This window comes from Symphodus melops (genome assembly GCF_947650265.1).
Source record: "Symphodus melops genome assembly, chromosome: 8".
Lineage (NCBI taxonomy): Eukaryota > Metazoa > Chordata > Actinopteri > Labriformes > Labridae > Symphodus > Symphodus melops.
The window spans coordinates 14,955,185-14,976,102 of record NC_136698.1 but is presented as its reverse complement, the minus strand read 5'-3'; the positions used below and the strand labels follow the sequence as shown (position 1 = coordinate 14,976,102).

The 20,918-nt window shown below is 42.3% G+C and overlaps 1 protein-coding gene across 7 annotated transcripts in view; it reads left to right on the top strand.

The window, feature by feature from the left end:
- The window catches only part of celf5a (cugbp, Elav-like family member 5a), a 176,047-nt gene that overhangs the window by 63,571 nt on the left and 91,558 nt on the right, over positions 1-20,918 (top strand). For 2 of the 7 annotated variants that reach the window (XM_079349920.1, XM_079349919.1), the window contains exon 1: positions 12,308-12,792. The exons of the other annotated variants lie outside the window; for them this stretch is intronic. The gene's annotated coding sequence lies outside the window, so the exon portion shown is untranslated. Of the gene's footprint in view, positions 1-12,307; positions 12,793-20,918 lie in introns of those variants that run through there. 7 annotated transcript variants of the gene reach the window in all.

The following is a 20,918-nucleotide window of genomic DNA, read 5'->3' as shown; positions in this document are numbered from 1 at the left end:
TCTGGCACAAAGAGCTGCCCCCTGCTAACCCACCACTCAAAAAGGCAGCATTAATATGCACCGGCAGTGTTTCCCCTTCCCTCTTTAGCACCTAATCAGACTTTATTCAGATTTGCACAGCTGTACTTCATGTATTATGCAGCATTAATTGCTACTTCAATAGTCATTAATAAAGAGTTGGCTGGCCTCAGAATAAGTGATGATGCAGGAGGATGATGAGGTGAGTGAGCGACAGAGAGCAGGGAACATAGCCTGTCATCTCCTACAATCTATGCCCTTCAAACGGTTATTTATTTCCTTATTGTGCACCTTATTATGATGTCAAAGAGGACGATGGCATCAAACGTAATTGCAGCAGCGGCAGCCATGGTGAGCTGACTCTCAGTTTAGAAAGTTTTTTTTTTTTTTTTTTCCCGAGGTTTGCAGTGCCCTCTGTTGAAAATACTATTGAAATATTTGTTTGCACGACTCAGTGGCATTTAATCTCCTGTTGTTTATCAGTTTCCACTTGATTTATTTCTTCACCTTCGCGTATTTATTGAATTTAATTACACCTCAAATCCCAATGCAAACCTGCTGCTGTTGGGGGCTGAGAGAGGCGGGGACGGGGGGAGGAAAGGGGAGGTGTATAGGGAGCAATGTATGGTATAAACCATGACTCAGACAAATGGCCTAGTCTTTCCAAAGACATACAGTATGTGCTCTCTTTTATTTAAGCTAACATATAGAAAAACACGCACACACAAATTAACAGTGAGTTCAGTAAATCAGCATGAGAGCGGTCCAGTTAGACACAAATCCCCTAAAAAAAAAAAACCTTGGCAAATGATCTGCAGTCTGTCTGTAGCCTCACCGACCACATAAAATATCGGCCAGTTAATTAGGCAGTAATTGTGCAATGTGCTCTCCTTTTTATCTGCCATGCACCGGGCCATAAAGAGGCCAGTGTAAGGATGGTCGGAGAGAGGGACACTAAGTGTGTGTGCTATTCTATCAGCCTATTTCAAGTCAACAGCAAGGCCAGAGGTCACACGGATTTCTTTTGTTGAGGGTATTGAAAGAAGCCCAACCCCCTGTTGTACTTCTTTGTAAGAACACATGAAAGAGGAAGTCACCATAACAGGTCGCAAAATCAATATATCAAATCATTTTAACAATGATGCATTGGGGCACCAGTGGCCTAGTGTTTAATTAGCACACCCCATGTACTGTACAGAGGCTGAAGTCCTTAAAGAGGGCTGCCTGTGCTTAAATCCAACCTGTGGCTTCTTTCCTGCATTTCATTCTCCTTCTCTCTTTCTTCCAGATTTCTGACTCCCCACAACTACCAATAAAGAAACATTTTGATACTATTGTTATTATAAACCATTATTGATACTATCGATCACTAAGTTTCCTGCCAAGCGAGGGGTTGCAGATTAGCCAAGGCTTGAAACTTTTATGAATGGCATCTACTGTATATTCCACATATAAAGTAATGCTCATTGCATGTGTCTCTAACTAATAAAAGATTATTAAAAATGAGATTGGACCATTTAAAAAACATGTAGTATCAAGAAGTATTATGGCATTAAGTATATTTGCAACACTGCTAACATTGATAATGCCCCATCTTGTCTTTCACTAGTTTGGTTTATCAGTCATTGAAGACTCCCTTGTCCTCTGTTTGAAATGCATGCCAGTCAGAGTACCTTTAGACTTTATTTTCAAAAGGTTAGGCCGTTACAAAGGAAATGATAACCCACCGAGATGAAGAGATATAGATGCAGAGATTGAAGTACCATGTTGAGCAGGTCGTGTTCACCTCTAAACCTTTCCTCTGCTTGACTTTGTGCTTGTAGAAGCACAAAACTTCCAGACAAGATTCTTTGTACATATTTGCTGAATACAGCAGAGAGCAAGCCTGTGACGATACGGCAGAGAGTAACCGAGCAGGCTGGGCAGGCTGCTGGATTACTTGTGCTCTCTCTCTCTCTCTCTCTCTCTCTCTCTCTTTCTCTCCGCTATAGTGATTGAACAAGTGTGGACAAGGTCATCAGGTTCAAATATTCAAGAAGGGACATGCTTTAAGCTTTCCATCCGAGGAATTTTAAGGAACCGTTTTGATTTTGTGTCTGTGTAGTAAAAGTAAAGTTTCAATGTACTGTGCATTTAAAATATGTTATTATTTGTGTATATATGTGTGAGTCTCCATGTGCGTATGTATCCTGAGGTTACTTGATGTGTTGGGTCTGTGTGTATGTGTGAGCTTTTTGTTCAGAGCCACAGGGCTTTTGTGTGTGTGTGTGTGTGTGTGTGTGTGTGTGTGAGTGTGTGTGTGTGTGTGTGTGTGTGTGTGTGTGAATGTGTGTGAGTGTGTGTGAGTGTGTGTGTGTGTGTATGTGTGAGTCACTTCTGCCCCTTGCTGCAGGGCCGCCAGCACACACACAGCAGTGAGACAGAGATGTGACAGTGATGGCTCCTTAGCCCCGGGCCACAGCTGGGAGGCCTGAGACACACCCACCCAACTGACCTTCACTGTCACCGCAACAGCACACACACACACACACACACACATGTTAAAACACACTCTAATGCACAAACAGACAGCACAAAGCCATACACTCAAATTTGCAGAGGTTCTTGCAGCCAAAGTTGTGAGTATGTATGTAGTTCAAGCTAAGTTGTAGACACATGGGGGGCACACACACATGAATACAAGCTCACACACACACTTGCTCGCTTTCCTCCCACACTCCCCCCCCCCCCCTCCAGTGAGTCAGAGCATATCAGGCAGGGCACAATGATTCACCAGCACTGTGAGTAAGCTGCTTTCTGCATCCAGCTCTGTCTCTCAGACCGGCTCCATATACTCATACTTCATTACCATCCACACTCACCCCCCTCTCCCCAACTGTTTCATCTCACACCCCCACACTCACTGTCTTGCCTCCAGTGTGTGTGTGTGTGTGTGTGTGTCTTCCCAATGGTATCAAAATCCTCTGCTGTGGTCCTCCTGCTTTTATTTCTTCCTAATTTTTCCTCTTTCATTTTTAAAATTTAAAAATGACACCCACGGCGGTAACTATTATCCGGGATGATGAAGAACAAGATTTCTGAGTGAAGGATGCTGTACTCAGGTTTACACAAGGTTATAATGACTCTCCTTGGCCTCCTGGTTTCTCTATAAATATTTATGCCCGGGGTGGTGAGCCTACAGGTCGGACCGTTCTGTGCCTGGTTCCTCTGTCAGGCTGAAGCATGATGTGCATAAGTATGCATCAGGCAGATGGGGAATATAATAAATTTAACTTGGACGGCTACAGCCATACACTCCTGAACATGCAGGCTTCCAAAATGATACATCTCAGTTCCTGACTACTCTCTCTCTGATCATGTATTATGTCAAGAGTTGGGATAACCATAACCACAATACGATTGGATACATACAACACGATACAATGCATTATGCATGGCCGACAGTTGGGTCAATATCACATTTTATTCTCTAAATCTGGTGACTGCTTCACATCTTTACACGCCTCATCCTTTCACCCTTTTATGGATGTCTGACATTATCCAGCTGGTTTTTCTTTAATCCTGGCGTCAACGTCTTCAATGGTCAATTAACTTCCGTTTACGTTACCATCATTCATGTCACAAGCTCCACTTCCACACACCACCTTGAGACATTTATCACACATGTCCTGAGTTTCTTCCCGTTCGACTAGACTTGGCACTTCCTGCGTACTAGCTTCTTGCACCGTCAGCGTTGTGGCTTTCGTCGCTCCTGTCGTAGTCCAAAATCCCATTTGCCCAAGTTCATTTGCTAGTCACATTACAAAGCTCTGTGTTGTTGTTTTTTTTGGCAAGGGAGGGATTTCTCTGTATCACTCTCAGGAGGAGTGTCATCATCAAGATGAACCCTCCAGCGCTGTCCTAACTGACTCCTCAATCAGACTCAGCCTCACAAAGGCTCCACAGCATGGAAACAATCCTCTGTCACATTCTTCCTGATGACAAGTTGTATTTGATATTTTCTTATTTTGTAATGCTGATTGAAATACGCTGATTGCTAATTGGTTTAAGCTTAAAGCTAGCTTAGCTAGCTCTGAAACTATAGCTGGTTTGAAGAGGTGAGAGAGAAGATATCAAACAATTAAAGGTAGAAATACTCAGAACTAATCTGAATTATTGTTGTTACTAGGAGAGGACACTAAAAACTGTTAAAATGACTGCTATGGTACCTCTCGTGTTTAAATAATGTCGAGGGTTAAGTAGCCCAAGTACCCCATTTGTACCAGTTTTCCCTGGCTCTATCAATATTTTCTCTCCTGATCATTTGCAAATAGCACCCATTCTAAATGTTCCCTCCATACATCTTTATGCAGTAGGCTTCATGTCCAAAGCAGCTAGAACAGAGACCTTTGAAAACTGGAATATGATCACACCACATTCGAAATGATCACACAATCTACATTTGTGAGTCGGTCATCTTAATACTGCATCAAACCACGCTTCACTCAGTAGTTCAGCCTAAGCTCTTTTGGGAACATTCCCTAATCCACATGAAAATCCTGTGCCCTCATACAGCCGGCATACATACATGTAGGAACTCCAGATGCCAGAATTATGTTAGCATTGAATCCCTCGTTGCTTTGCTGCCATGCTATGGTGTGTGTGTGTGTGTGTGTGTGTGTGTGTGTTGTGGTAGCATCACAGCATCCTTAGAAATATACTAACAACTGTTTTTATGGTTATTTAGTCTATTACGCACTGCAGGGAAATATCTCTGATGGTATACATACGGACAGAGGAGGATCGGGGATAATAGGGCACCGGAGATGAGTGCCGGTTTTAATGGGCCAGAAAAGAGAAGATCTGTTTGTGTTTCTTAACCACAACAGCGCCATCAGTGACCCCTGGGCTTTCTCTGATCCACTGTACTATAATGGAGAGAACTGTCTCTCTGTTTCTAAGCACACGTTCTTGCAGATTATCTGTGTGCAAACACACAACATAACATAATATACAGAAATGAAACGAAAAACGAAAAAAGCAAGTTTCAACATAAATTAACTTGTATCGAGGGTATTCTTAAATCAAGTTGTAAACTTTATTGCATTGACCTTCCTACATGGTAGACGTGTTGGTAATTATCCGAAGAGGATCCTTGAAAGAGGTGAAAAAATATTTAATGAAGAAAAATAGACCCATACTTCTTTTTCAGTCCAAAATGTTTTGTAATTTTAAAACAGAGAAGCTTCGAATAATACATCTGTTTTTAAGTGTGTGTGTGTTTATAACTTTTGGTGCCATAAAACCAGACGCATCCAGTCCAGGAAAGGGGACATACAGCCTTTATACTGCTGAGCAAGGCATCTGTCAGCTCCATTTACGCTACACGTTATCTACTGCATTAGCGTTTACATGCTGGTTGTGCTTTTTCATTTGTGTATGTATGTGTGTGTATGTGTGTGTGTGTGTGTGTGTGTGTGTGTGTGACTACCTATGTTGGCATGTGCAGCATGCACACACAGTACATGCAACTGTCAGCACACTACACTGATGTATATCAGCTCAATGCAGGGCCATTAGATCTTTCTATGACATCTGATTTACAGGAGCTGTCAGCGCGCCCTGTGGGGCTCTCTTCACTTTCTGGAATAACCTACGCTTCTTCTGTAAAAAGCACTGAAACAAAGACTTCAGCATGGAGATGCGATGGTGTGTGTGTGTGTGTGTGTGTGTGTGTTTGCATGACAGAAGAAGAGCCTGGGGCAGAGATCCTGCAGCACTTGTGATTTACACACTCCGTGTCAATACTCAGGAAAGGAATTAGATAATTAGCATGTAGTGTTTTTATATGGTCACATGTGTTTGTGTGTGTGTGTGTGTGTGTGGGGGGGGGGGGTGCATGTACCAAAGGTTTGTGATTAAGATTGTGTGCATGGGTGAACTATGTGTTCTCGTTCTCAATCTAGCTGTAGCAGTGAGCTGAAAAGGTGAGCCCTCCGCCTTACTCCACTTTTGACTCTGGTGGATTAGGGGCAGGCTGTGTTTGGTGTAAAGCTTCAGCCATTCACAGAGCACTGAGCAGCGCGGGTGGGGGTGAGCTTTTTGTTTGTGTATCCTTGCTGTAAGGATAATGATGTGATGAATGGAGAGAGGGAGAGAGAGTGGGAGAGAGAAAGAGAGAGAGATTTCAAGGCTAATGCCTGGGGGGATGTCAGACAAACCTGTGTATGTGTAATAACCATGGAGGTTAAAATGCTACACGGGCACTAGAGATGGCTGCCAAATATTTTGACATCCACTCTACCTCCTCCGCACAGCTGCTGAGGTTGAGAAAGAGAGAAATGATTTACAGCAGAGAGAGAGAAATTGATTATAGGAGTGAGAGGAGCGAGAGACTAGAATGTGAACGAGTGTGGGCTACAGAGGTGTTGATGTACAGTCAGAAAGAGCGAGCGAGAGCGAGAGAGAGAAAGAAAGAAAAGCTTCATGTTTGCTTGCGCACAATGCCCGCCTGTCTGTCTCCGTTGATTTCTTTCTCCCAGCGCTCTGTGCCTGAGGATGCGTCCATGGTGCTATTTGTTTCAAGGTTGTTTTAAATGTGACTGATGTGTATGGCCATCGTGCTGTTTGCTTTGCTCGCCTTCGCTGCAGCTGCATGCAAAAAAAAAAACAACAACAAAAAAACCCCCCAAAACTGTCACACTACATTAAATATGGCAGAAAAAAACACAGCACAAATGATGCAGATGGACTTTTCAAACAGGGTTACCTTCAGCCTAACCTCATGAAGGGGTGAGTACTTAATGCAGATTTCTCCACCCTTGTGAGCTGTTGAGAGCTGCTACAAAACTCAGTTATGGGCTGTGAGATAGGTCACTTTATTACCACTTGAAATAGGGTGGAAATTACTTTGAGGCTGATAGGACGCTTTGTTTGTGTGTGTGTGTGTGTGTGTGTGTGTGTGTGTGTGTGTAGGCGTGTGTGTGTGTGTATGATGCCTCTATAACCCCCCCCCCCCCCCCCCCCCGGGGGGGGGGCAGCATATATAGATTGTGTCTCTCGTCTTCTTTTTTATTCCGGTGTGTATGGATAAATAACTCGTGTTCCCTTTTAGATTAGCAGTGACCTTTCCACCCCCTCGATATGCACCTAGCAGGCCCCTTACAACCCTTATCCTGTGATTGCATTGTGAATCCTTCACAGTAACAAATGTCAACTTCATCGATTGGCCATCCTCGCACCCCCCCCCCCCCCCCAAAAAAAAAAAAAAAAAAGCAGACATCTAAAATGAAGGGGTGCCGGCATGCTGCGGCCTCAGGGTTCCCCCGGGCTGTGCTGAAAACGTATGTCGTGAGAGATTGCAGAGAAAATAGAAAACCTTACTCATTAACTTCAAGTCCACAGCCCCGAGATTTCATGGATTAATCAATGCTAACCTACTTTATCAAAGACACTTATCTTCCACATACAGAAATCTATGCATGTCCCTGGCTAAGAGGTCGATAGCAGGAAATATTTCACATTGGCCATCTTTTTTCCATTACTAATTCCCCTTCTCAGCCCCCCACCCCACCCCACCCGTCTCCCCAAGTCACTGCATCTGTGTCTCTGCTTTTGCCTAAACGTCCTTGGGATCAGAGTGTGCGTGGAGAAGGGAGACCCATATCAGATAACTTATTGGTTCATTTTGCCCATCTCTTTCCAATAATGTGTAACATTACCAGTGTTATTAGATGGGAGATTAATGGTGCTTGTCCCTGCTCCTCCTCTTCAGGGTGGGATGTAGAGGAGAAAAGGAAAGAGAAAAAGAGGGAGAGTGAGTGAGTGAATCCTCTTTGACTCTGGAGGCCTAAATGTCTGACATAGCCCTGTTAGAGGCCCAAAAATGAGAGGATCATTTCGTGGAGCTGACTGTCTGACAGCCTCAACTTCTTTACCTTGTTTCCCACTTTACCCTCATATCTCTCATCCTTCCTTTTGCCTCCATTCTCCTCCCTCTCTCCGTATCCCTCCATCTTCCTGAGTACTACTGTTCGGCAGCCTTTGATCCTCGTGCTTCACATCAATCACCTCAGACAGCGGAGAGAAGAGAAAGAGAGCGTAGAAGGATGACTTGTCTTCCAATGCTTCAGGTGCTGTCTCTTGCCATGTCAGGCCGAGGTCTGATGCTCTGTTTATTTATGCACCTATTCATATATTTATTAAGCAGCGCTGCTCCTCTCCTATGCTCCTGTTTCCCTGCCTTTACTTCCTTGGAGGCTGGACTTGGCAGCAGACAGGAAGCTGTCAACTTATTTAATTTTGCTGAGGTCATAATGTTAGTAACCAAGCTGAAAGAGGATGCCTTCCATCTGTACATCTACTCCCTTTAAAATCTGATTGGATTTTTTATTTTATTTTTTTAGCTCTTTTCACATTTTCTTACGTCGTACATTTCTTCTTTCCTTTCCTTCGCCCTGGCTCCCTTCTCTGCTTCCTTCTCTCTGTTGTATGGAGTAATAACTTGCTCATTATTGGATGTAAGAAATATCTACTAAGAGATTATGCCAGATATAAAAAGCGCACAGGTGATGAGAGTCAGAAGCTCTCTGCATTCATAATGAGGCCCGGGGATTGCAAAGCACGCTCTGCAGAGACTGAGCATCCTCCAGCAGACCTGCACTGAGGCCTAACTCAGCTTAGCAGGAGAAAACTCTGCCCAGCTCGGCTCAGATCAGCTCTGCTTGGCCTTGGTCTGTGTAATTAATGTATTTACTGCAAGCTCATATGCTGTTGGTGTGTCACTCATTATTAGGGTTTGGGAGTTTTCTGGCATTATTGAATTGCTGTTTCACTCCCTGCGCCTTTATCCTTCCCTCATCTGCTCACCTCTGCTGTTTAATTCTGAGGAATGAACTACTTACCTCTCTCCGAAGCTCCGTCATCTCCACAAACTACACTTCTACTGGCATTTTTAGTCCTCCATCCTGTCTGCCAAGAGCTGAGGAACTACTGCCAATTATATCTAGATACATCTCTCTCTGTTCCTGGCTTTGGGCTCAAGATGCCGGTTATAATTGTTTCAGGTTTATTAGGCTGCTTTTCGCGTTATTTGCCGGACTACATCCAATTTTCACAAAAGTTGTATGGGCAGATTTACACAGTATCAAGCCCTAAATTGGCTTTCTTTGCATGAGAGCTCTTTCGGCTTTATTTCTATGTGCACATGGATGCTTATTAGAGCATACATCTACGTAAAACAAGTCCTTTGGGTTCATTTTGTTCCATGACAAGGTACAAATTGTACTAATTGCACTTGTAAGACATGCAGGCCCAGCATTACAGACTCTTTTAAATTAAGATAAAAAAAAAGAAATCATTAAGGCAATATGTGTGTTAAGACTTCATAGTGAAAGTTGGAATTGCCCAGCCAGTACCCTGCTTGCATCAGAAAAGGTATTCCTCAGAGTTGCATTATATGTATGCACATGTATGTAAGAGTGACAGTGAGGAGGAGGGAGGCGTAGTAGAGTGGGAGCAGGAGAAGAGACACGGAACATCTTTGCCCACCGCAGGAACAGCGAAGGGCAAATGTTTGAATCATTTAAAACTCCAGAGACAGGGATCCGTTACAGTGGCCAATAGCAACAAGGTCTGTCTATTGGAGCGCATGGCACACATCCTAAACCATCACTCCTCTTCTGTGTCCCTCCGTCCCTCAACCTGTTCCTTGCTTACCCTTCATTTCCATGGAGCAGGGAGAGAACAGGTAGCATTGATGATTCAACAAGAGACAAACAAAAGTGAGTAGTATCAGAAAAGAAAGAAAGAAACATCAGTTGTGTAAAAAGATGTGATAAGATGGAGTGATTAGGGAAGGTGGAGATTCAAAATATTATTGGAATAGTTGCTCCGAATCAATAATACACACGGTCATTCGCTCAACTAAAAGTGATAAAGTTCCATTTTTTTATCCATCTGGCAACCTTTATTTGGTGTTTGATACCCTATTTGACCGGTGCAGACTGTTTAATGTCAACCTCCTTAAAGTGAAGATGGAAGAAAACTTCTCCGAGATAAAGTCTGTCCAAGGTCAGACGTCGCTGTGTGTGACAACTACTTTCTGAAAACACCCACGCAGACACAAACTTAGATGAAAATCTCACACATGCCTGATCCCCTGCTTTTCTCTCTCTCTCTTCTTCATCTACAACTGATGTCCTTTTTTTTTTGTTCTATTTGTAATGTTCGTGTCGGTGAATGTGCCTCGGGTGTCATTTCTTAATAGGGTCTCTTGAAAAGTCAGGTATCAGTTGTACCGTTTTGAAAAAAAAAAAAAAAAAAAAAAAAAAAAGCAGCAACCCTGAAACAGTCAGTAGTCACACCATCACATTCACGTTTGCTCCAGAGCTGATGAGAATTAATGCACTGTGTGATATTCAACGAGTGTGCGTCTCTGGCTTTTGTGGCTATGTGTGCAGGTAATGTGTGTATGGTTTTCCTATATTTGTGTGTATGTGTGTGTGTGTGTGTGTGTGTGTGTGTGTGTGTGTGTGTGTGTGTGTGTGTGTGTGTGTGTGTGGTAGAACCCCTACTTTTCAGTCACAGCAGAGCAATTTATTAGACTCAGTTTGCCCGGCCCTGTAGTCTTCATTAGGCAGCCGTGAGGCGCACAGAGACTGGGGCTACAAGGTCGCAATCCGGCAGGCCAAATGAAGACGTGGTCCTTGGTTTAGCAACTCAATGGGGAACACCCAACACGCACAGAGATCCATACTGATACATGCATGATGAACATAAGACACACACACAGTTCTGCTGCCTTTTTTTTGGAAAAAAAATGCATAGAAAGTAAATCTGCCTGTCAGTGAATGCAGCACCGGTGGCAAAGAAATGCGGCTTCAGTTTGATGAAAATGAACCTTATTTCATATTCATCCATGCTTATCATTATAACTACTCATGCTAAGGATATCATTGCCAGGCGTATTTGATCACTTCACTACAAACAGTCCTCCCAGACGGCTTTGTTGTATCTTTCTTTGCCCATTAAGCTGTTCATTAAAGAACGGCCTTGTCGAAGCCTACAGGGTGTGTGTGTGTGTGTGTGTTTTTGAGGTGCTGTGAGTACAGTATGTGTGCTTGCAAGATCATGATTGTATGTGCAAATGTATGTGCATTGATATGGGTGTGTGTGTCTGTGTGTGTGTGTGTGTGTGTGTGTGTGTGTGTGTGTGTGTGTGTGTGTGTGTGTGTGTGTGTGTGTGTGCGCATGTACTGTATGTTTGCATACTCGCCCCATTATCCACGCTTTGTGGCACTGTGAGTGGGGATGCAGATTTGTTTCTGTCAAGGTTAATAAATGAAGAAATCAAGGTGAGTGTGTCTCAATCCAGACACAAAGACACTGGGAGGGGTGATCAGACACCCAGCTGGTACCTCTGAAATTTTAATTAGGCCCTCTCTTTATTTCCCCTCCACAGCCAGACATTGTGGTTTAGTATTTAGACAACCAGCACAACTGTTTTCTCCTTCAGTTCTACCTCAGGCAGCCATGGGATACTGGGGAGGTCATGGCTTTCAGTTGAAAGGTAGACGTGGTTTATTGTGTCAATGTTACACTATATGGGGCTTTATGCTGAGGATAAGAGGATACAGCCATGTATAGAATCTAAAAGTTTGGTCCAGACTCAGCTAATTCTATGAAGGGAAACACATTTACATGTACGTCTATTGGTAAATTGCACCATAAGATACAGTTCTTTCATAAATGAAAACAAAAACTCACACTGCACACTTTGGAAGCAAACAACCTGTTTAGATTTGTTTAGAAGTTATTGAAACTCCTAACCTGCATGGTTAGCTCAACCTCAGTACTTAGGTGATGTTTTAGTTCAGTTTGACACAAGGTGCTATTATTTTGACTTGGTGACTGAGCAGTCTGTGATTTTCTTTTTCTTTTTTAAGAATTCTGTTTGGGCTTTTCGCCCTTGACAGGAAAGCTGTTGAGAGACAGGACATGTAGGGAGAGAGAGATAGAGAGAGACAGAGAGAGAGTCAGAGAGACAGAGAGAGAGAGGAGGAGAGAGAGAGAGAGAGAGACAGAGAGACAGAGAGAGAGAGAGAGAGAGAGAGAGAGAGAGAGAGAGGAGGATGACATGCACCAAGCAACAGGAGGGAGAGTCCAACCTGAAACCATGATTGATAAGGACTTTAGTCTCTGTTCATCTAGTCCGGGAGTTTTTAAAGGGAATGAACCATTTAAATCACAGGCGTCTGTCTTGTTTAGTTGTATATTTTCAAAGTTAAGATGTTTATTTTTTGTTTCAATAGTTTTGGTTGTGTCTTATCTTGACGTGACCTAGTTTGGTGTTACCTGTCTTATTTAGTCATTTCTGATCTTGGTGTTTCCCTTGTATGTTTTCTACTTTAATGTTTTGTATGTCATTTTGTTACTTCATATCCTAGTCTTTCTCTTTGGTTTACTGTGTTCTTGATAGATTCTTGACTTCTGTGTATCTGCAGTGTTTCCTGATTTAGTTTGCAGCCTCCTCACTGTTTCTTGTATGTCACTCCTGCCTCTCTGTGTTTCCCTCCTGTCTTGATTGCCCTGATTGTCTGCACCTGTGTAACTCGTCTCACCTGTGTTGATTACCCGTGTCTGTTTAGTCTCTGTGTGTCTTCCCCCTCTGTGTCAGTTCATCGTTGTGTGTTGCTGTTGAAAGTGGGTCCATGTCAGGTGTTTACCTGTCCCTTGTGATTCCTCATGGCTCCCTGTGTTTTTTCCTCATGGACTTTGTTTTGGATTCATATTTAAGTAAGTGGCATTTTTAGTTAAAGTGAATAATTTTCTTTTTCCCTGCAATTGGCTACTCCTTCGTTTTTCAACGCCTGTGACAATGTCTTTCTTTTTTTTTTTAAATTACTGCAGCAGCTTAATTACAGGGACCTGAAAGGGATATGAAAAGCATTGTTAGTATCTGACCTTAATTGCATCACGATTAACACATTATTTGCTGACAGGCCAAGTTGACATATTGACTTGTCTGTTCTTTAGTCTGTATGGTATTGCAGTAACTGCTAAATGTAAATTTGTATGTATAGTCACTTCTGTGAGAAAACGGTCTTATAGCCTTATTGATGACTTCCCACGCACACTTTCGTACGCACACTAACACACACACGCACACACACAAAGCAATAGAACCTAGATCTGGCATGACAGATAAAGTTTTTGAAAGTCTTTGAAACCTCATCTGTGGGATTATCATCACGCTTTGAACGGATCTTGGTTCAGACTTTGGGTTATGTTCAGATCTTTCACTTAAAAGGAGAAGTGAGCAGAAGAAACAAGTTTGTTAAAAGGTATTTCATTCTCTCAACAGAGATGCAAGCTTCTTGTCTGCATCTCATCTAGACTCCACATGTATAGCAGATGGATCTATTTGAACATTAATTATTTACTCAATTTTAATCCAAAACAGCTCAGTCCAAAGAACCACATTAGATCTTCCCACACATTTCAGCTCTCAAGACTAGACATAAATAAAAGACGCTCTCCGGATGAAAGATAGTTTAAAGATTTTCATAATGAAATCAATGCACCATCAAAGGAATCTCTGTCATGAATAAGTTATGACAAATAAACATTACTCACAGGCAGTGGGAAATGTAACAGCGATGCAGCAATATACATAAAAGCTCACTTTAACATGTCCAGGACTGTCAATTAGAGATAAGATACAAACATTTTATATTTATGCGTTAGTGAGAGGTTGTCAAATAAAACAAAAAAGAAGTGCTTCACTGGCCACATATGTCATTGCCACAAGAACAATGATTCACCACTCTAAAGATAGTGAATTAGTTATTATTAGTGTTGGTAGAAAACTGTGTCTCTGTTTTGGAGGAAAAAACAAACAGATATTTTTTTAGTATTACTGCAGAGAAGCGAGCTTGGAAGAATCCTTTGTGCTTTCGTTCTTAGGGGATAACACCAAAACTACAGATTCCCATTCATGTTTTTTTTTACAGCAGATTTTCTTTTCTTCCATTACATGAATTGCACTGAAAAAGGAAGCTCTTAAACTGATGTAGCTCTGGAATAAGAAAAAAATCCATCACCAAACTGGAAATGAGGAGAATGGTGTCTTCTGGAGAAACTTCATAGCCAATAGCCCATCTCCAAATGACACCTGCTATAGCTTTGATTCACCTCTGTCTCGGTCTCTTCCTACCACTGTTTGCCTGTGCACTCTTATGAAGTTGAATCCGGCCACATCAATAACTAAATAAGAACAGAGTGGTTCCCTTATTTCAAGAAATACATGAGAGAAACATGCTAACTTCACAGGGTCTTACTGCTAACGCTAGATTCTGTCTTTTGGCCCAGGATTTGCCCTTCAGCTTTCACTTTTTGCCAACCACATTTAGTTGGTTAACTTTTTTTTATGAGGCACAGTACCAAAAGTATGTTGCCTTGGTAATATGATCACATACTATGATACTCTTTGTGATATAGGGCAGATTTCCAGCAACAATGCTCCTTTTTTGTGTGGATTATTAATTTAACGTACAGAAGAAAAAGAAAAAAACGATTTAAAGATTTAGGATTTCAGCTTCTCCCTGCATATTAATGTCATTAGAAGAGTTCTATAGGAAGTGGGCAAGGCACACTCCATTATTTATGGAAGTGTAATTATCTATGGTGTCACAAGCAGACAGGAATTTACAGGACCCCGGTTCTGCATCAGCACAATGGCTAGCAAGGTAATGAAGCAAACACTCCTCCAGGCCCTACGACACACTATCTGATCCGCTCCTCTCTTCACTGTCGCTTCATGCTGCACTTTTCTACCCCACTGCTGCATGTCTCTTAAGAGTCATGGCTTTGAAATCGGAATCAATACAATTTAATCATAATAATATTGATTATGATGGGGGTATATGAATAAAGGCTGATTTAATGTGAATAATAATAGATCTCTTGTTATTTAATTAGAGCTTCACTGTCTTTGAGGGACCAATCAACGGGTGGATTAATAGTTGCTGCAGTTGCCTCCAACAATGTTGGCTGATAATTAAATATTAATCAAACCTGAGCCTTATCTTCACGTCTTTCTTTGATATATGGACGTACGAAACAATCTTAAGAAAGAAGTGTAAAAAGATTGAAACAAGTAAGGCAACTCGGACAGCTGACGCAACGATTTGCAAATGAAAATGCTTCACAGAACACATTAGATTGTTGAGATAACAGTTTTTAATGGTACATTCACAGTTATATGGCATTAAAAGTGATTTATCATTTATTCTACCATTTATCATTTAATCAGAATTCACAGTGAATATACATTTTTTCATGACCCGTTCAGCTCAGCACATCATAGAATTCACTTGTCCTTGACCACAGCTGGTGTTTGACTTCATTTGACAAAAAATACAATCTTTTTGGATAAACAGTCTCTCAACATATTTAAAATGCTCTTTCTGTGACAAAAAGTTACATCATAAACTTCGACAAAGACGTGTGAGGTTTCTTTGTACAGTACGTAGATGTTTTTTTTTGGGGGGGGGGGGGTAGTTTAATGAGAAGCAAATGAAGAGGGAGAACACAACTTAAAGAAGGCAGAAGTAGAGACACAAGTCAGCCTGACTTTCTCTCTCAGGCCTGGCATTTCAGTGTGTGTACAGACTTAGCAGCAGCTGCTGCACCAACGATGGGGTCATTTACATATAAATGAAAGTTGCCGATCACACGCTGCTGACCCCATTTATTTCAGCGAACAGACAGACAGGCAGGCAAGGCAAGCGCCAGCGAGTTGCCGAATTACTCCAAATTACCACATTTCCATCTCCACATCAGGCCTGTCAGGCCTGCAACCATCGTCCCAGCAGTTTTCTCACTTCCCCTCCTTCTTCCCCCACACACCCACCACCAGGTCTGGAGTGACTCTAATTGGCAGTGGTGAATTTAAAGGACCTGTCAGTGGCTGAGGCTGTCACCACCCAGGACAGCACAGTAAAGAAACAACATATCCAGCTTATCACAGCTCGGCACAGCATTGCACAGCATAGCACCGGAACAACCCAGTCAGGTTAGAATAGCCCGCAAATGCATACATCACAGTGCAGCAATTGTATAGCTCAGCAGCAGAGCATGTCAGCTCATCATCAGGCATAATTTGTGCTGGTTGTAACATCATGTTATCACTCACACTCTTTTTATTTTTATTCGCTGAATTATTCTTTGATTCGTGATACATCTTTCATTTTACATTCCATCTTATCCGTCTTTCCAAGATTTCTTTCCTCAACCTTCGCGTTCTTCTGCCCATACTGCAGTGTCACGTCACTGGTTAGCGTGAGCATCTGGATTGGCCATATGTCCTTCTAGCATCTTCATCTCACTTTTTCCTTACACATGCAACCACTCACATGTTCTCTCTCTCACACACACACACACACACACACACACACACACACACACACACACACACACACACACACACACACACACACACACACACACACACACACTATAGCCCTAAGTACCGCAGTACTTAAGGTCTCAAGGTTTTACAAGACAGATTAATGCTACAGGCCTACATGATCTTAATGTGACAGCTGTGTCCTTTTCCAGGCAGCATCACACTCTCTCTCACACACACATGCGCACACACACATACACACACACATCCCTTGCCTCTGCTTCTCCACAAAAGTCAGTTTTATTTTATTCCATTCTCAAAACGAGAGTGATGAACCCGTGTGGGGAAATGCAGCAGAGCTTGTGCTCGTGGCTGCTTTATTTAGCTGGTAGAGCAGCCTGCCTGGCTTCCTACTTATTTGTCTCTTTGCTGTCTCGTTCTTGGTTAGCCAAGCACACACCCTTATTAGTTCATTAAAAGGAGTCTGCCGCTGTTGCCTGACTTTGGTAAAAGGGAAAGAGGTAAAGAAAGGAGGAAAAGAAAACGAGGAAAAAGTCAAAACACCGGTCTCTAATTACTTAAGATTGATGCGTCCAGTGAACATCCTGGTAATCAGTGTTGTTTTTATTTGTTTAATGGTAGGACAGGGATCACAGGCAGGCTGACCCTATGATCATCAACAGACTTAATGCAGGCGGAAACTCACACAACTCCTCTTTGCTTGCCTGGTCTGTAAGCAAGCATCACAGTGTTTGTTTGTGGATGTTTATGCTTGTGTGTTTGTGTGTGCTCCGATTGGTTTTAGTTTGAATGACAGGAACCAGTCTTCCATAAACATCTGGATTAGCTTACAAGGATAGATAATGTTGTGTCAGGCTGAACCTGCTGTCATGTCGAGTTCAGTGCTAGTTTGTAATACAAAAATATGGATGTTGACAATGACCAAGAGCATGACGTGCATGATACACATGACGATTAATATGTTTTAAAGGTTTGGATCTGGTGGTCTATCTGTCATGCAAAAGGCTCAAAAAATCTTTTAATGTCTGTCGGTGATGGCATATCCTGCTGGACCTCACTGCAGCATTTGACATGATGATGAACTGAGGCACTTGGAGAGTCAATCTCATACAGTGTAAGGACGATATTCACCTTACCTCTTAAGGTAAGGTATTGTAAACAATACTATTATGTTTTCTCTTGTGAAATGGTTTGCCTCTGGACCACTTTTTGGTTTTATATATGCTTCCTCTGTAGAACAATGTCCAGGCCATTGGTGCCTCTTTGTATGTTTTTTTAAGCTGACAATTTGCAGTTCTTCCCACTAGTTGTATTAACAGAAATCTAAAATGAAGATTTTTCTTGAAAGGTTTTGGTGAGAACTCTGACAATAGAGATCCCTGTTGAAGGTCCTTAGGACCGGACAAAACTAATTCTGACTTATCCTCATTCCTTATTGGATCACATCAAGTCTGTTCCAAGTAATTCTGAAATCTTATTTGTCAATAATTGAAGTTTTGAGCAGCACAAGGATCACATTGAAAGTTCGGTCAGCCTCCTAAAGTCATGATCCTTACTGCGCTCTTTTGGTCTAAAAAATGTAATTCAAGATAATATTGTTTACCAGTCCTGTGTATTTTTTACATTTTAGAACAAGTGGCAGTACGCTGATTCTGCTGAAGATAGAATGCTTAAACGTCATTGATTGTGATGTACTTTATAATAGTTATTTTGAGTGGATCTCACATATAACTGGCAAGTGGCATGACTCCCACTGATAAAATGAATGGGGTAGTCAAAGATGGAAGGCTCATTCGCTGTAACATTTATAGTTTGCGCAGTATGTCATCTCACTTTCCCCAGAGTTAGCTATTTAAATGTTAGAAATATCAGTTTTTCTATAGGTCTTCACATCTTGGTTAATGTGAAATTAAGCTTCAGCCCCTGTGCAAAGTTTTTGAAACTTGTATCTAAAGCTGCAGAACTTTGGTGTGGGTGTGGAAGAGAAAATCCAGTAAAAGAAGAGCAGCAGAGAAGGCTCTCAAGTCCTATTCTATATATGCAGGGATGTGTGACACACAGAAGAACACAGAGAGAGTAAAAGTGGGAGTAAAATATGCAAAGGTCTAAATCCTCTCTTCATCTTCATCAGGAGCTTTTAAGACTCTCAGAGACACGTTTCCTCTGGTGACCAAGATTTCTCTTGCACGCATAGCTCACTCATATATCCGTGTGTGTATGTGTCTGTGTGTTATAGGTGTTTAAAGTGCCTTAACAGCCTCTGCAGCCTGTCTAAAAGTGGAACATATGACATGATTTGTGCTATGAATCACGAGTTGCACTGCTCTGCACTTCAGCGGGATGTCTACGATGTTAATGAAGTCCTAAAATTGCCACTGTATCTTTGAACTGAGAGGGAGAGGAAGAACATATATTTTACATTTAAATGCACAAGGAGAAAAGGCAGCAGTCTAAATTTAGTTTTATTAAGAATGCACAGACTGCAAGAGACCAAAGAGTTTAAAGGGAGGCTAAGGAAGCTATGGAAAGCTGCTATGCCTTGCACACATTTTATATAATGAAAAAATACTTTTAACTGGTGGTTCATAAGCTGCTTGTAACCCACTCACAACATGGTCACATATCAAATGATTTTGTTTTGGCTGTTTTTGGATGTATCTCACATATGCCAGAGGATTTGAAACATGGAGACCTTGAAGGCATTTTAAACCACAGCCGTCCTACTGTCCTACCTCCGGCTAACCTCCAGCAGCCCGGGCCATGTAATGTCAGCAATGACATTGGGATTCTATTAGCAGGTTGTGCAAGGCACTGGCCCCCTGCCCTGTGGTGAGACCTACCATTGATCTGTCATGGGAGATGGCTGCTCCCTGCGCTTTGTTCCCATCGGGCTCAATTTGAACCTTCCAAAAAACCAGGGCCGAGCTCTCTGCTTGAAATGTACCTGGGGAGCAGAGAGAGTGTCGAGCACAGAGCTCAAGGTCAGGCGTGACACCGTTGTGCAGATAAAGACGACTGGGTATGGCCGACACCAACCATAATGGCCAGTGAAAAGTGAGGTTATTTGTTATCGATTCCCAATGAGGGAAATCACCGGGTCTATATACTGCTGTTTATGGCTGGGCAAGGGCTGTGTGTGTGTCTGTGTGTGTATACCAGAGGGTCGATGTGAGGCAAAGAGAATCCTCTGAAGGACAGAGAAAAGAAAAGCAAGTCTTTCTCTCTCTCTCTCTCTGGCTATCTCTCTTCTTCTATTTTGAATGAGTGCATAGTGATCTGTTTTCCCAGCCAGACTCATTTGTATTTTTACTGAATTACCCCGGATGCGCAACCTGAACCCACTTAAGCATGTCACTTAGCGTTTGTTGAAGTTAGCCGAGACAGGGCCCTCATCAGATTTCAATGAGGGAGGCTGTGGCTAAGTGGCCACTTGTCATGTTTATTTATTTCATTTTTTCCCTATTCCCACATGACGTCTGTGTAGGCTGTCCAAGTTGTTTAGAAAGAAGTCCTGAGGGAGAAGAGAGCAGTTTATGATGGATATGTAAGCACTTGTACTGCATCTATTGTCTGCTGTGTTACAAAAAAAACTCACGAGTCTTTCACTTTTCTAAATTGGTATTGCTGTTATTTTTACAGTTGTGAACGAAGACCACTTTCTCTTTATATGCAAAAAGAGGTTAATTGCGCATAAAACGTCTTCTTTCGTTGAGGAGATATTTGAATAATCTTGAATAAAAAGTGTTTACGTATCGTCACGCAGTCTTTTAATCCTTTTTGACTTACACAGTATGAAGCAAGGCTGAGAAACACAGGGGTATATGTGAATTAACAGTATGGAAGTACAAACAGAACAGAATATTGAAATTGCCCCCACGGGCGATTCTCCGCTGTGCTGTGGCAGCGAGACACTTCCTGGTGCTGCTCCATTTTATATGTATGAAAATCTCTCACGGATCCATGATATACATTATAGATGAGGGCTCCCGTTCTGCACTTCAGTCACTGGAGCAGAATTTTTCCATGATATGCAACCCCCCACCACCATCACCTCCACCCCCACTGCTGCCGCCCACTCCTCTCTCTTTTCTCTCATCCCTCTCTCCATTTATTTCTCCTTCCATATGCCCTCCCATTGGAGTGCTTTTTCATCCCTCACCAGTTCCCTTTCATCCCTCTCCAGCCCTTTCGTCTCTTATCATTTCATCCTTCCATAAGTCAAACCTTACATCTCTACTTCCACCCATCCACCCTTCCTTCCATTCCCCCCCCACCCCCCAACCCCCCCCCCCTCTCCCATACCATCGAATGAGCTAGAGCGAGGAACATGTGACCAGTAATGTGGGAGCCTGCTGGGCCTCACACTGCAGTGCCACCATACGTTGATTTGTCTCCCCTGGTTCCATATTGATTTTGTTTTAAACAAGAGAAAAATACAAGAAGAATGAGGTGCCGGAGGTGACATGAAAAAAAAAAAAAAAAAAAGGACGTA